This window comes from Falco rusticolus, chromosome 4 (genome assembly GCF_015220075.1).
Source record: "Falco rusticolus isolate bFalRus1 chromosome 4, bFalRus1.pri, whole genome shotgun sequence".
Taxonomy (NCBI): Eukaryota; Metazoa; Chordata; class Aves; order Falconiformes; family Falconidae; genus Falco; species Falco rusticolus.
The window spans coordinates 32121623-32135076 of NC_051190.1; the positions used below are offsets into that span (position 1 = coordinate 32121623).

General features: G+C 43.0%; 1 long non-coding RNA gene across 1 annotated transcript in view; it reads right to left on the reverse strand.

Annotated features, from left to right (window-relative positions):
• Window positions 1–7640, reverse strand: part of LOC119147544 — a 34831-nt gene extending 27191 nt beyond the window's left edge. The window contains exon 1 of the long non-coding RNA XR_005104076.1: window positions 7404–7640. This is a non-coding gene — a long non-coding RNA (uncharacterized LOC119147544). The remainder of the gene's footprint in view (window positions 1–7403) is intronic.
• Between the last annotated feature and the right edge of the window lie 5814 nt (window positions 7641–13454).

Below are 13454 nucleotides of genomic sequence, written 5' to 3' on the forward strand. Positions count from 1 at the left end.
AGGAGCCTTAGACATCCTAAGGTGCTGTCTGGCATTTTTAGATCCCTGCACACCCACTAAGCTTACTGGGAAAGCTCTTTCACAGCCATTTAATGTATTGAGTATATTGATAAAAGCAGTTGAATAATATCGCTCCCTCCTCATTAATCTCTTAAGATAGTTAGAACATAATTTTGTCCTATTTAATGTTACTTTAATCCTAACAAGTCAAGATAAGGTCAGATGCTTCACCTCTACTGAGGTTCTCAGCCCTCTTCTGCCTGTGTGCATACAAACCTATGAGAAAAATACTTCAGTCATTTCCACAGCAATGATCAAAGAAAATCACAGACGCAATGGACTTCAAAGAAAAGGGCAATGGCCCAGACCTAGCTCTGAGGCAGCATGCACAAAATCGGTGAGATGTGAGCTAAATTGCTTAAAAACAGCTCCCAGTTTGCAGCACTGTTTTTTTAAGGGAGCACAGACCTGCAGTCTGTGGGTGCTCACCAGTGCAGGCAGGGGTCTGGGTGTGGAGCCCCCTGCAGCGCTGTGCACCTTGGGCCGGGGATGCTTCAGGCACCACGGGATTTTAAATAGTCTGTGTGCTGCAAGGCTCCGACTTCTCGGGTCTGGGAACTAAGGGTCAATGGAAGAAACAAAAAAAAAAAAAATAGAGTCCCAAGAGGAGAAATGGAGATGCCACTCGGCGCAGCCCCTATCCCAGTATAATGGTACTAGTAGCCTTGAAAAGCCACAGCTCCAGTCTGCTGTGGGCCAACGCAGCTCCCCCACGGCAGCAGTCCTGCTGCTGTAAGCTATTTAATTGCCTGGATATGCTATTTAAATCCACCTTACTAACGTGCATCACCAGCAGTTCAAAGGCAATTTTCAGTAGGTGCTTGGGGAAGAGGGGGGACAGGAGAAAAGGCTGCGCTGGCCCCACCGAGCCAGCACTGCCACGCTGGGAGGCGAAAACTCAAGAGTTTCATTTAACAGAGTTAAAGCCTCCATTTCTGCACATTGTGGTGCCTGCACAATCAAGGAGAAATAAATCTTGGTTAAATTTTTGATGAGCTTTCGGCTGCTCTAAATAATTAACTAGGACTTCTCTCATTTGAACACGGGTGCAACTTTTCATGTTTCAAATGCTTCCCGCCTTAATCACCAGGGAATTGCTCAAGTTATTCAGGTCACTTCAGATATTTATTTATTTTTAACATCACTAGTCAAAACAAATTTTGATTCTTCATGCAGGGAAGGGAGAAAGCAGTTTCCTTTTGATCTCACTCCAGGTAAATCCCCAGAAGTATGTGTCTCATTTCTAGGAGCTGAATAATAGAGATTGATAGGTTAATCAGTTCCCATGCAACTTACAGAGTAATAGTGCGCACTCATATCCTAAGTTTTAGCATTCCCCAAGTCCAAGATGTTTCAAAGATGATAGTGCAGGATATCACAGGATAGTCTTTGAAAGACAGATGCATTAATAAGGATATTCCTGTATCCCCTCATGTAAAGTATAGGAGACTGATTCTGCTTTTGACAGGCTGATTGTATGACAGCGTAACTAGTGAACTCAGTCCTGCTTCACTACCATGTAACGGCATAGAAAATGAAGTCTTAAAAAACACTCATTCTGTCCCTTCATTAGGCACTGAAAGGAGCCTGGATGTTGCTTTTTGCAGAAACCAGGCTATCTTGTAGGCATATGTAGTGGACACTAAGCGTATTAAATATTGGATACAGTCCCCTAATGAGGGACTTCGATCTCCTGTCATAAGACTCAGATGTGAAAATTGGACTCTGAGACCAGATCAGTAAAAAAGCTCCTTCCTAACCACTTTGTTCCACTGCTGCTCCCTAAGTCACAGGTTCTGCCTGAACGCATCTAAAAAACCTGCAACACAAAATTAGCAGTGTCCAGTCTGCAAGTCCAGTTTTCTGCATGTGGGAAAGAAGGGACATGCAGGTAAATTGATGAAAATTTGGCTTCAAGCCATAATTCAGCATAGCTACCTCTGAGCTTCAACATCCCCTTGACAAAAATGGAACTACTCCTATCGCTCTGTCTGAAAGACATCATGAGAAAACAAACATGTCTGAAATTGCAGAGGTCTTCAAGAGTATTAGAGACATGGGAGCAGATTGCAGTCTCAGCTGAATTTCTAAAGAAGGTCTACCTGGGCTTTCAAACTTGTCAATAAATCCAGGATTAATGATCTCAGTCTGCACCATTTTGTGACTCATTACTGTAGGCACCAAAGCCAGTGAGCTGTTTCACTCCTACATGACTTTCTTTTTTCTATGGACGGTCACTGCAAAAATCTGAGGCAGTTAGTTATTTCCCAGGAACCCTGGTTACTGTTGTTCAGTAGTTATCCTAACCAAGTTTCTATATATGCTGCTTTCACTAATTTGTCCCCTTTTGCAGTGAAAAGTGTCATAACTGCTTGATTTAAAATGCAGACTGCCTGAGAAAGAGCCTCCTGAGAAGTGACAGGTTCAGAGAAGTGCTACGTGTGGAGAAGAGCACTTTAAATTGAAAGCGGGTGCTCTCATGTTTCTGCAATGACACTGGCAGAGCTACACGTTATTAAAACTGGAGTCTTGAAAGATTTGCTTAAAACAACGTCCTTTGGTGCTATCCATCTCTTCAACCAGTTTCTCTGAATTTTGTATATATGGATAGCCACAGGTCAAAATTAATTTAGTTTTTATTTGGTGCTGGTGTTGCCAATGCATACATTTGACCATAGGTACTGAAAAAACATCAACCATGACCAAGAAGATCAGGAGCAATAGAACTGGGCATAAATGGCCGTAGTTTCACTGTCTCAGCAGTGAAGTTGCTTTACTCCAGCTGAGCATCAAGCCATTAAAACTAACTTAGAAGCAACATCCTACAACAGAGGCACTGAGAGATTATCTTCTTTAGGAGAGCATTGCACAAACAAACCATACTTGTGAGCCATCCACGAGCTGGCCTGCCACAGAAGCAGAGAGCAGTGCCAACTGCAAAGCCAAAGAGCTGCTTTTCTTTTCCAGCAATTACGATTGATACCAGATGTGTCCAGCTCAGTCAGGTGGCCACACATCCACCAGTCTCCCAGTGCTAAGGACACAAAATTTGGCCTCAGGTCACCAACGTCTGCTTCTCATCTTTGCATGAGACTTCCGTGACCTTGGCAGGTCACAAAGGGCATCTGAGACACCCTTTGCTCTAGGTTTCCACCTCCCTCATCAAGATGCACTAAACATATTTGGAAAACTGGCCTTTAATCTGTCTGTGCTGCAATACTTGCCCTTTTTCTCTTTGCCTCTTTTCTGTCTACTCTAGTGTAAATGCAATCTCACCACAGCAGCTGCTATCTCTTGAGCTATGTGCTCGTGGCATGATAGGACCCTCATTGTTATTTAGGAGCCACTGTAATTAGGATGAGAAACACAAATTTCCCGATTATATTAGCATCTACATTACCTTGGATAGGATGGATCAATGGGACAAGGCCAACTGTATGAAGTTCAACAAGGAGAAGCATCAGCTCCTGCCCGTGGGTCACAGCAGCCCCCGCAGCGCTGCGGGCTGGGGCAGGGGGCTGGGAACTGCCCAGAGGGAAAGGGCCTGGGGGGGCTGGCCAACAGCCGCTGGGCAGGAGCCGGCCGTGTGCCCGGGTGGCCAAGGTGGCCAGCAGCATCCTGGCTGGTACCCAAACCAGCGTGGCCAGTAGGGCCAGGGCAGTGCCCGTCCCCCTGCACTGGGGGCACTGGTGCGGCCGCCCCTCGAACCCTGGGTTCAGCTGTGGCCCCTCACTGCCAGGGGGACGTGGAGGGGCTGGAGCGTGTCCAGAGCCGGGCAGGGGCTGGGGAAGGGGCTGGGGCACAAGCCCTGTGGGGAGCGGCTGGGGGAGCTGGGGGGGATCAGCCTGGAGAGCAGGGGGCTCGGGGGGGACCTGATCGCTCCCTCCAGCTGCCTGACAGGGGCTGTGGGCAGGGGGGGGGTCGGTCTCTGTGCCCAGGGAACAAGCGACAGGGCAAGAGCAAACGGCCTCGGGCTGCGCCAGGGGAGGTTTAGGTTGGAAACTGGGAAAAATGTCTTCACTGAAAGGGCTGTCAAGCATTGGCGCAGGCTGCCCATGGAAGCGGTGGAGTCACCGTCCCTGGAGGATTTAAAAGACCTGAAGATGTGACACTTAGGGCCATGGTTTAGTGGTGGGCTTGGGAGTGTTGGCTTGATGATTGGACTTGATGATCTTAAAAGTCTTTTCCAACCTTCACAATTCTATGATTCTATGATCTTTTCCAGTCTTTTTTCAGCTTATATATATCTACAGCTTTTATATATCTACATACAATAGGTCATCTACTATTTCTGTGGTCTAAGGTATTGTCATACTTTCTATTTCAGTGCCTCTTGAGTGTGATTTATTAAAATGACAGACCACACTACAGTTTGCAATGTAGTTCTAATGCATTCCCAGTTTTTAATACAGTTCCTCACATCATTTCCAGCATTTGAGAGAAAATGTATTTATTTTAATCACCGTGTGCTGCATATGTAATTTTTTTCCTAGGTGAAATTTCTTTTTAATGGAGGCTGGGTCATGAGAGAGCAATTTTATGAGTTATATGCACGTTACGGAATAATTTAAAATCAGCTTTCAGGTCAATCTTTTTTAATTATCTATTTTATCAACAATTTTTTACTAGCAATTTAAATAATTGTGTTTGCTTAATACCTGGGAATGTAATTGCTTTTAGATGGCCTTTATTCTGATCTCGGTGTCAGTGTCTCTCTCTGCATACTGCGCATGTTTGCACCTGTCTGCACGGTGACAGATTTGTGATGACAGCTTGTCTAACTTATTTATAAAATGACAAATTATTTTAGAATTTCTTTAAGTTCACAGACTGGAAATATGGAGAAACACCTGCTTGCTGCAGAAAGCTGAAGAGGCTCTGCTAACTTAAAAAAAGGGAAATTACGTGAATTGGTGAAGAACACATTTCAAGTGAAGAAAAACGCCATGGGCCATCCTTATGTTGGTCCAGGTTTCAGGGAGGTTCCATGGATGTAATTTTTTAGCTACAGAGTCCCTGTTGCTGAAGCCAGAGATCACAAGGAAGGTTCCCAAAAGCTTTGCAGTGTCGAAGGCTCACCTGCAGTCTGGGGGAAGAAACAGCCTCCAGCCTGGGTCAGTTCAGAGCAGGAATCAAGTGGAAGTGTTTTCAGTGGTGCCTGGCCAAGTGGTCCCCTCTGCCAAGCCTAGCTGGAGTCAAGCGTCCCCCTGTGCCCAAAGCACACATCACCCTTCCTGTGTCCTTCTCTGTCCTGCAAGGAAAATACCTCACTGCCCTTCACTTTGTGCTTACTTGAGGAAAGACTTCAGCAAGTGCCCCAGTGCCTTTCCAATCCCGACATTAAACACGCCAAGCCTGTCACTGTAATTGCAGTAGGAGTGTCACTATAAAGCCATCTTGTTAACATAAAAAGATTAGTTCATCAGCAGGTGGTTTCATTAGGTAATGGAGTCTGGGATGTCCAGCTGATGTGCTCTGGAAAGAGTAATGAGATCCTCTGATAGCAATTAGTCCTCATTCCCAGCAGTACAAACAGGAATAAACATGCGAATTGCCTTGTAGGAGCCATAAGTGGACGGAGCAAATACTACAGGCAGAGAGAGCGTTGCACAACCAGGTAACAGGTACAGAGCACACCAACAAAGAACCACTAAAGCAGCAGCGTGTGTAGAAAATATGTTCTGTCCAGCCACTACAGCAGCAGTGCCCAGGAGCTCTAGTCTGGAAAAGTCTATGCAGGGCAGGCAGTTTCTACACGTGAAAGAGTCATTGTAACAACTAGCTGTTGGCTTAAATATAAATATGTCTGAATACAGCTTATCCAGAACAGCAAACGCTCTTCTGCTCCCTTTTCCTATTGCACTTTTGGTATCTGTAATTTCTTTAGAGTCATGCCAGTAGTGCTGCTTTTTCTCATTTTAGAGTGAGTGATTCCTGGAGCTGTGGCCACAACTGTACTGCCTACTGTGCACCCCTGCAGCACAACAGCAATGTTTGGTGCATGTATATTAGGACAGACATTGAAAATAATCCTCTTTACCCCAGCTGATGGTGTAGTTCTGCATTTTAAAAAGAATTCTCACATGTCTGAATGAAGCCTACCTAGACATGTCCTTTTAATAGACAGATAACCTATTATGCACTTTTCACAAGTTACTCTCACAGTCACTTTCATACATAATAAAGATACTTATCAGCATCACCCAAAAAAAGACATTGGTTTGAATTTAGCATCCTGAAATCCTACTCATAGAAACATCCATTTATCAACTACTTCATGGCCTCTTGGTTGGAGGGCAGCTTCTTTTCTAATCTGTTTTATATTGTTCAGGTCAGTTCTTCATTTCATTAAGCAGCCCTGTATGTAAGCTAGTATTTCTGGCCCATAATATTCTGAACTGTATTCAGGCCAGCAGTGGACATCAATGTTTAAGCTCTGTGCCAGCCCTGATTATTGTTGTCTACTGGTCAGCCTGCTAGTACGTGGCAAATGCCCACTTTGGTGTTATGCCAAGTCTGGCTTGGACCTGAATATTTAATGCTTCAACACTCATAATAAAGCAATAAAGCAGCGTATCAATTACTACAAAATTAGCTGCAGAATTGCTGCTGGATGCAAATGTACATAGCATTGACATTTATTTTCCTACCAAGAAAGACTTAATTTTATTTTTGAGAGTGACTAAGATATTGGCATAGTACTTTGTGTTTTTCAAATTGTCTCTATTTGAAAAATGAACTATCCCTCAAGGTAAATTAAATGAACCTTTTTCTTTGTTCTTTCAATCCTTCTGCTAGAAGCCTAGTGCCATTCAGCTGGAACTGCGTGTAAGTCAGAGATACACAGGTTGCTCCTTTGAGCATTGATTTGCCAAGAAGCATACAGACAAAGAAAACCTAGCAAGAATAAAACTAAACAATTCAGACTTTGTAAGCATTGTAAGAAGAAATGCAGGTATTTACTCTGCTCATGAAGGAATATGACCTGGTCAGCCATAGGATGATGCACTCAATAGCACAATTTCAGGAATAAGAAGAGGATATATGAACTTGCAGTAAAGATGGTGACAAGGAGTCCCAAAACCTAAAGATCACCCCCACACCTGGTATCATACCCTTATAAGCAAAATTTGGTCTCCATTTAGACCCATTCATCCTGCTTGCAGCATCAATTTAATTGATCATATTCCTATCAGACTTCGCAAAAAAATGTGGTGTATTTCTCCTTCAAAACAAAACCTTCTTCCTGGCTTCATCTGCCTCAGTGAAAAAGTACCACCCACACAGGGCAAATACAGCTTCCTCCCAGCCCAGAGCAGCCAGAACTGTTCGAGTGGACTCACCTTCACAAACTTGAAACATCAGTCCTGGAACGGAAAAGCTGCTACCATGGCTTCTGCTCGAGACACTTGCCTTGCCCTCTGCTTCTATACAGTTTTATATTCTGCATCTTTGATAATGCTTTCTACTTGCAAACACATTTTCTGCTTGCTCCTGTTGGCATCTTGTTTATCTGTAAGACAGAATGTGCATATTATTTGTGGTTTTTCCATATATTTGTATATGCGACTTTTCAAATACAAACAAATACAAGTTTGTATTCACTTGTAATTGTTTCCGTCCGGCTGCACTGAAAAGCTGTAAATATTCCAATCTCTTCTGGCACACACAAGCAGTTGTGATTACAACTGTGCAAGTTTGGAGATAACAGCTGACACATCCATTTCTGATCACAACTTCTGTGGGAAGCCTGCCTCTATTTGGTAAGGAAAAATAAGGGTTCTTCACAAAAGTTAAAAATGTGTCAGCACGCGCTCACCTAGGGATGTGCCGAGCTCTGAGACAGGTTAGCTTAATGCTAAGATTGAAGTTGCACACAAAGCTGAGTGTTACAAATATATTTTTAGGTATGTTAGGATCAGGGAATTATGTGACCCATTTGAAATAAATTCCAGAATTTCTGCCTAAATAGTGGAATGATATCATTAAAGTGAAAATACATTGCAGTGACATTAAAAAAGCATATACTCACATAGAAAAGATTTCTTTTGTAATCACACTCCCATATAAACAGATGTTTATAGCACTTGGTCCTGAAATAGTGTAAATCTGAAGAGCACCAAAGACCTCAGATTCCTTCATTTTTCTTTGAAGTGCAGCTGTATCAATGTTAGAGTTACATATGCATTTTCATTTCAAAAGCAGCACCATGATTAGAGATAGGTCATCTGTAAAAGGCAATGCATTGAATGAACCTCTCTTATTTTTCTTGAGTTTGTACTACATATGAACACATTGCAGTTTACATGCATCTAATCCCAGTTTGATTTAAAAAAAATATATATAAAAAAAAAAGGCAACTAACAATCAATAGCAGAACTCAGAAGGTGATATTTAAAATCTGACACCTGAACTGGACTGGGAGAACATTTTGTGACACTGAAACTCCAGTGCTGAACGAATGGATAGAGAGGTTAAAAGAACAGATAACACAGATGATGGAGCTTCCAAAAGAAAAGATTTCTCTGACATTTAAAAGGATTTCCACTTGCACAGCCAGCTGCAGTGCCAGGACTTCAGAAGGGAAGCTGTTCCCTGCCTACTCTGCATTTCAGCAGTGCTTAATCTAGCCTAACCTCAGCCACTGGACCTGAAACTGCCTCAGGCGCTTGGGAGAGTCTGTAAGATAAAACATAGATTTGCTTATCTGTTTGCTTTAGTGTTCATTGTGTAAAATCAGGAAAATACGTGATTGAAATCAGGCTTCCCTGGTTGAAAATAATCACAGTTCCCGAAGCGCCCTGCATTTACTGCACAGCATGAAATCAAAACACATGACAGCGTGTCGTAGTTGAACCCCAGCCGGCAACTGGGTACCAGGGAGCTGCTGGCCCACTCCCCCTGCCCCGGTAGGTTGAGGAGAGAATCAGAAAAAAGCAAGACCCACGGGCTGAGATAAGAAAGTTTAATAATTTAAATAGAGTAAAATAACAACAATAACAATAATAGATTATGAAGAAAATGGAAATAACAAAGAGAGAGAGAAAAGAATAAACCCCAAGAAAAACAAGTGATGCACAACACAACTGCTCACCCCCTGCTGCCAATACCCAGCCAGACCCCCAGCAGTGATCAGCTCCTCCCAGTCATCTCCTCCCAGTTCATGTCCTGCACATGATGCTCTATGGTATGGAACACCCCTTTGGCCAGTTTGGGTCAGCTGTCCTGGCTCTGCTCCCTCCCAGCTTCTCGGGCACCTGCTCACTGGCAGCACATGGGAAACTGGAAAGTCCTTGACTGAGGGTAAACACTACTTAGTAACAGCTAAAACATCAGTGTGCTATCAACATTATCCTTGTGCTAAATCGAAAAACACAGCATTATACCAGCTACTAGGAAGAAAATTAACTCTATCCCAACTGCAACCAGGACACAGTGAAATGGCTCCTCCATCAGCAGCGAAATGTACATCTCAGCAGCTGGTCCCAAGGGTCTGAGGTGAGGATAAAGCACTCCAGAGGTGCCAGACTATTAGAGAGAGATCCCAGACAACTAGCCTTGGCCCGTGCCAGGAGGGCTGAGATGCCAGCAGGTCTGCCTCACCCTGGGGTCTTTGCCTTCTGCATGGCATCTGTGAGCATCTGTAGAAGCAACAGAAATCTCTCCCTGTGGGCAGCGATGGGTCCAGGAGCCAGCAAGGAATGGGTAGACCAGGAGCTAGCGATGCACTAGAAGCTGGTTTTGCCCACTGACCTCTCATATAGCTTTTAAAACCAGGAGCCCACAAAGGTTTATGGGGAAATGGACCACAGCTTCCAGCACCGTTAGCTGGGGTCAGCCTCCTGTTTATTGTTCTAGGAGGCACGTCGCAGGCCTGTCCTTCCCGCAGGACCTCCAGCCATGTCAAAAGCTGCACTGTGCAACTGTGGCATGCACCAAGCCCTTTGGATGAATAATAGCCCGTTCAGGCCCAGACAGAGCCATTATGATATATTAAGTCAATACAGCATAGAGTCCTTCCCATTTTTGTCCTGATCTGCAGACGTTAATTGCATTCATAATAGCTCCAGGGGGCCTGCAGACTAAACACAATTTCAATGAACTATTAGAGCTCTTTCTTGGAAAGGACCATTAAGATTGCAGAGCAAGGGCTCGGGATGAGATGCCATTTGTACAAACTGTGTCACAAACAGTGGAGGGACTTGCAGTTTCTGTAGCAAAAACAGTATGTGAGGCAGCACACAGCAAAGAGCTCTTCTGAAATCCTTCCAGGCCTTTTTGTTTCTGTGCCGTACTTGAGTTTGGGCTTAGAAGAAAGAGAGTACATAGACGAGTCCTGCTGCAAGACCTTTTGGCAAACTGAGGTGTTTTTAACAGACTGGAGCTTAGTAATCAATCCTGTTCTGCCACTGTGCTATTCATAACCATTTACTCCATCTCCACAGGATTACAAAAAATACCTACCACCCCTTTGGGATTCAATATTCAAACACAAATAACTCATACACTATGATTGATTATTTCTTATTTTTTTTAGCAGTATTGGAAAGCACTGGCACTGCTTAATCTTTTGCTGATTAAATTCAGTGTTTGGCTTTTAAAATGTGGGCATGATCAAGCCCTTAAATTCCAGCAGCATAAATAGCAGGGAAGTGCTTGCAAAGCAGCTCTGCTTACTGACTGCACCAGTTGGGTTTGCTGCGATGCATCACTCTGAGGGACAAGAGTGTTTGCAGGAAAGAAAAGCCCTGAAGTATTGGGGGAAATGGTATCCGCTTCATCACAGCTTTTCAGAATTCCTTTATCTTTATTTTTATGAATAAGAAAACAGATTTGTAGTATGTTTATAAACATGTGTGGCTAATTTTCACATGCTGCCTTGAGGCGGACACTGGGCCAAATTTGAAGAGACATGAAGAAGGTTAATATAAAAGGGCTGAACAACACCTGGTGGCTTAATATAAGACAGTGAAGGTGACGTTTCTGGCATAACAAACTGATTGTGAGAAACCGAGATGGGGCCCTGAGATTGTTTTTGAGGCTTTGAATGAAACAAGGTTAAAATCATAAAGTGTTAACTTTGTCATGTTGGAAGTGTTTTGTATTATATGTCTGCAAACACTTACAATTAATTGTTTTTATTTTTACAGGCAACATAACCTTCAACAAGAAACCTGCTGTAGGACCACCATAGTGACAATTTTAATAATATAAAAATAATCCTGGATACAGAAAAATAACTACAAGATTAGTTTTTTACTTCCATCTAAAACTTACATGGCTGTCCTTTAATTACTTTACAGGACATGAAGAGGCATAGAAGTTGCCACCTTTCTGAACTTGCAGAAATGCAGAACAGGGTGCGTGACTTTGTGAAGCACAGAAGAATCTGGATGTCGGCAATGCTGTTCCCATCCCTGCTGTAGTGCTGCAACATAACAAACAGTTCAAATGATCAAACATTGGAATAAGCCACCAGGGAGGCAGTGGAGTCACCATCCCTGGAGGTGTTGAGGAAACGTTTAGGGACATGGTTCAGCTTGGCAGTGCTGGGTTAATCGTTGGACCTGATGGTCTCAAAGGCCTTTTCCAACCTACATGATTCTATGATTCTATGCCAATCTGTGGTGAGATTAAAGGCCAGGAGCAGTACACATGGCTTGTAAAAACATGGGAAAACAGATAAAGCTGCTTCCTGTCAACAGGCAAATCTGGCACTTTACAGCCCTGTTTTCTGTAGAATTTTAGGTCACATGAACAATTTAATAATTTCTTCTGGATCTAATATCAAAACCTGGAGACTGTGTAAACAGCCTCTTTGACTATTTCAGAAGGAACAGATTTCCCAGACATTGGAAGGCTGGATACTCTTCAGACTGGGTACCCACCATTACAAAGACTGGTATTAAAAAAATCAGACACCAAGAATTTCCAGTCTTTCTCAATACCCAATAGACTCCTTTGTCTGAGTCCTTAATTGCACCATTAGGCACAAAGGTCTGTTAAAATAATGTGGGTTTGGACATTTTGCCTTTGCCTGTTTTAAATTATCTTTATAAACCATACAAAAAGTTACTGTCTGAGAGTAACCTGATTTATACCAGCCTGGATATACTGTCTACTCCTCTGCACTTACCCAGGCACATTGTGTTCTACCCAGTTACCAATTTGGTCAAATATCTGCTGTTTCACTCTGGAAAAGGCAATGCTTCTTGGAGGGCAAGAGCACAGATACAGAGTGTGGCACGGCTGAACAATGCCAGGCTGCAGAGGCACAATGGCAGTGAGGTATATTTTGCTGTTGCTTTATCCCTAGGACATTCTCTTGGCTAAGCAAGACTGGTGGGTGACAGTCTTATGTAGGTACAAATATAATTGCTGATTTGGATACTTACAGTCCAGGTACAGGTGTTTTTCTCTGTTGTTTAGTCCAAATAAAGCAAACCTAAGGAAAGAAAGAAAGGCAGGATTAGTCAGTGGCAAAGGGAAGAAAGAGTTTACTGCACTGACATTATTGCCCCAGCCATGGCTGGAAGAGAAGCAAATTCCTCCTGCCCCACTGGCTCTCTCCTGCACTCGCAGGTTGCCACCTTTTCATTCTGCCACCCCTCAACATGTGCCACCAATTCATGTTCAACACACAGCTTAGCAAATGGCCATGACTGATCCGCCGCATTTAGGGACAAGAGGGTAGTGACACTTGGGCACAATGCTCTGCGTCTGCATATCAATGGCTGGTGCCATATGGGCCTCTTGATTGCAGAGCTTCCTTTCTTCTCTTTTGTTGAATTCACAATTCAGAAGTGAGTGACCGCCTCAGCTTTCTTCCACCCACAGCACTTCATCTGCTACAGCCCGTCACTGCTGTCAGAATCCAGGCAAAATTCATTCTCTTTCATAAAAGCTAATCTCTTTATAACAGCATTTATACATAAATTAATGAAAGATCAGAATATAAAGATGTTCATTTTTGATTATTTGCTCATTTACAGGAAATTCAGTTAAAACTGTTTAGTTTTATCATCACTAGACAAAATAAGCATGATAGGATATTCTAGCCTCTGGATTATGTAGATAACACACAGAATGTCATACACATTTTCATTCTTTTCACAGAGCAACAAACCCATGCTTGCAAGAAAATTAAAATTCAGAACTTAATTGGATTTTTATATTCTCTTTAAACAGGTAATATTGTTTTTCTTCTTTTTATTATTGTATCTGAACATTGGATTTCATTTTGAGAAGTGTGCCACTGAAGGTGAGAGGCCCTCTGTGCTAAATGGTTCATTTAACACCATTAAAATCTACCTTTCTTCAACACGTTTGAGGATTTAGATTGTTGAATGCCAGTATTTCAGTATTATTATTAAACAAGAGAAAGGCAATGGGAA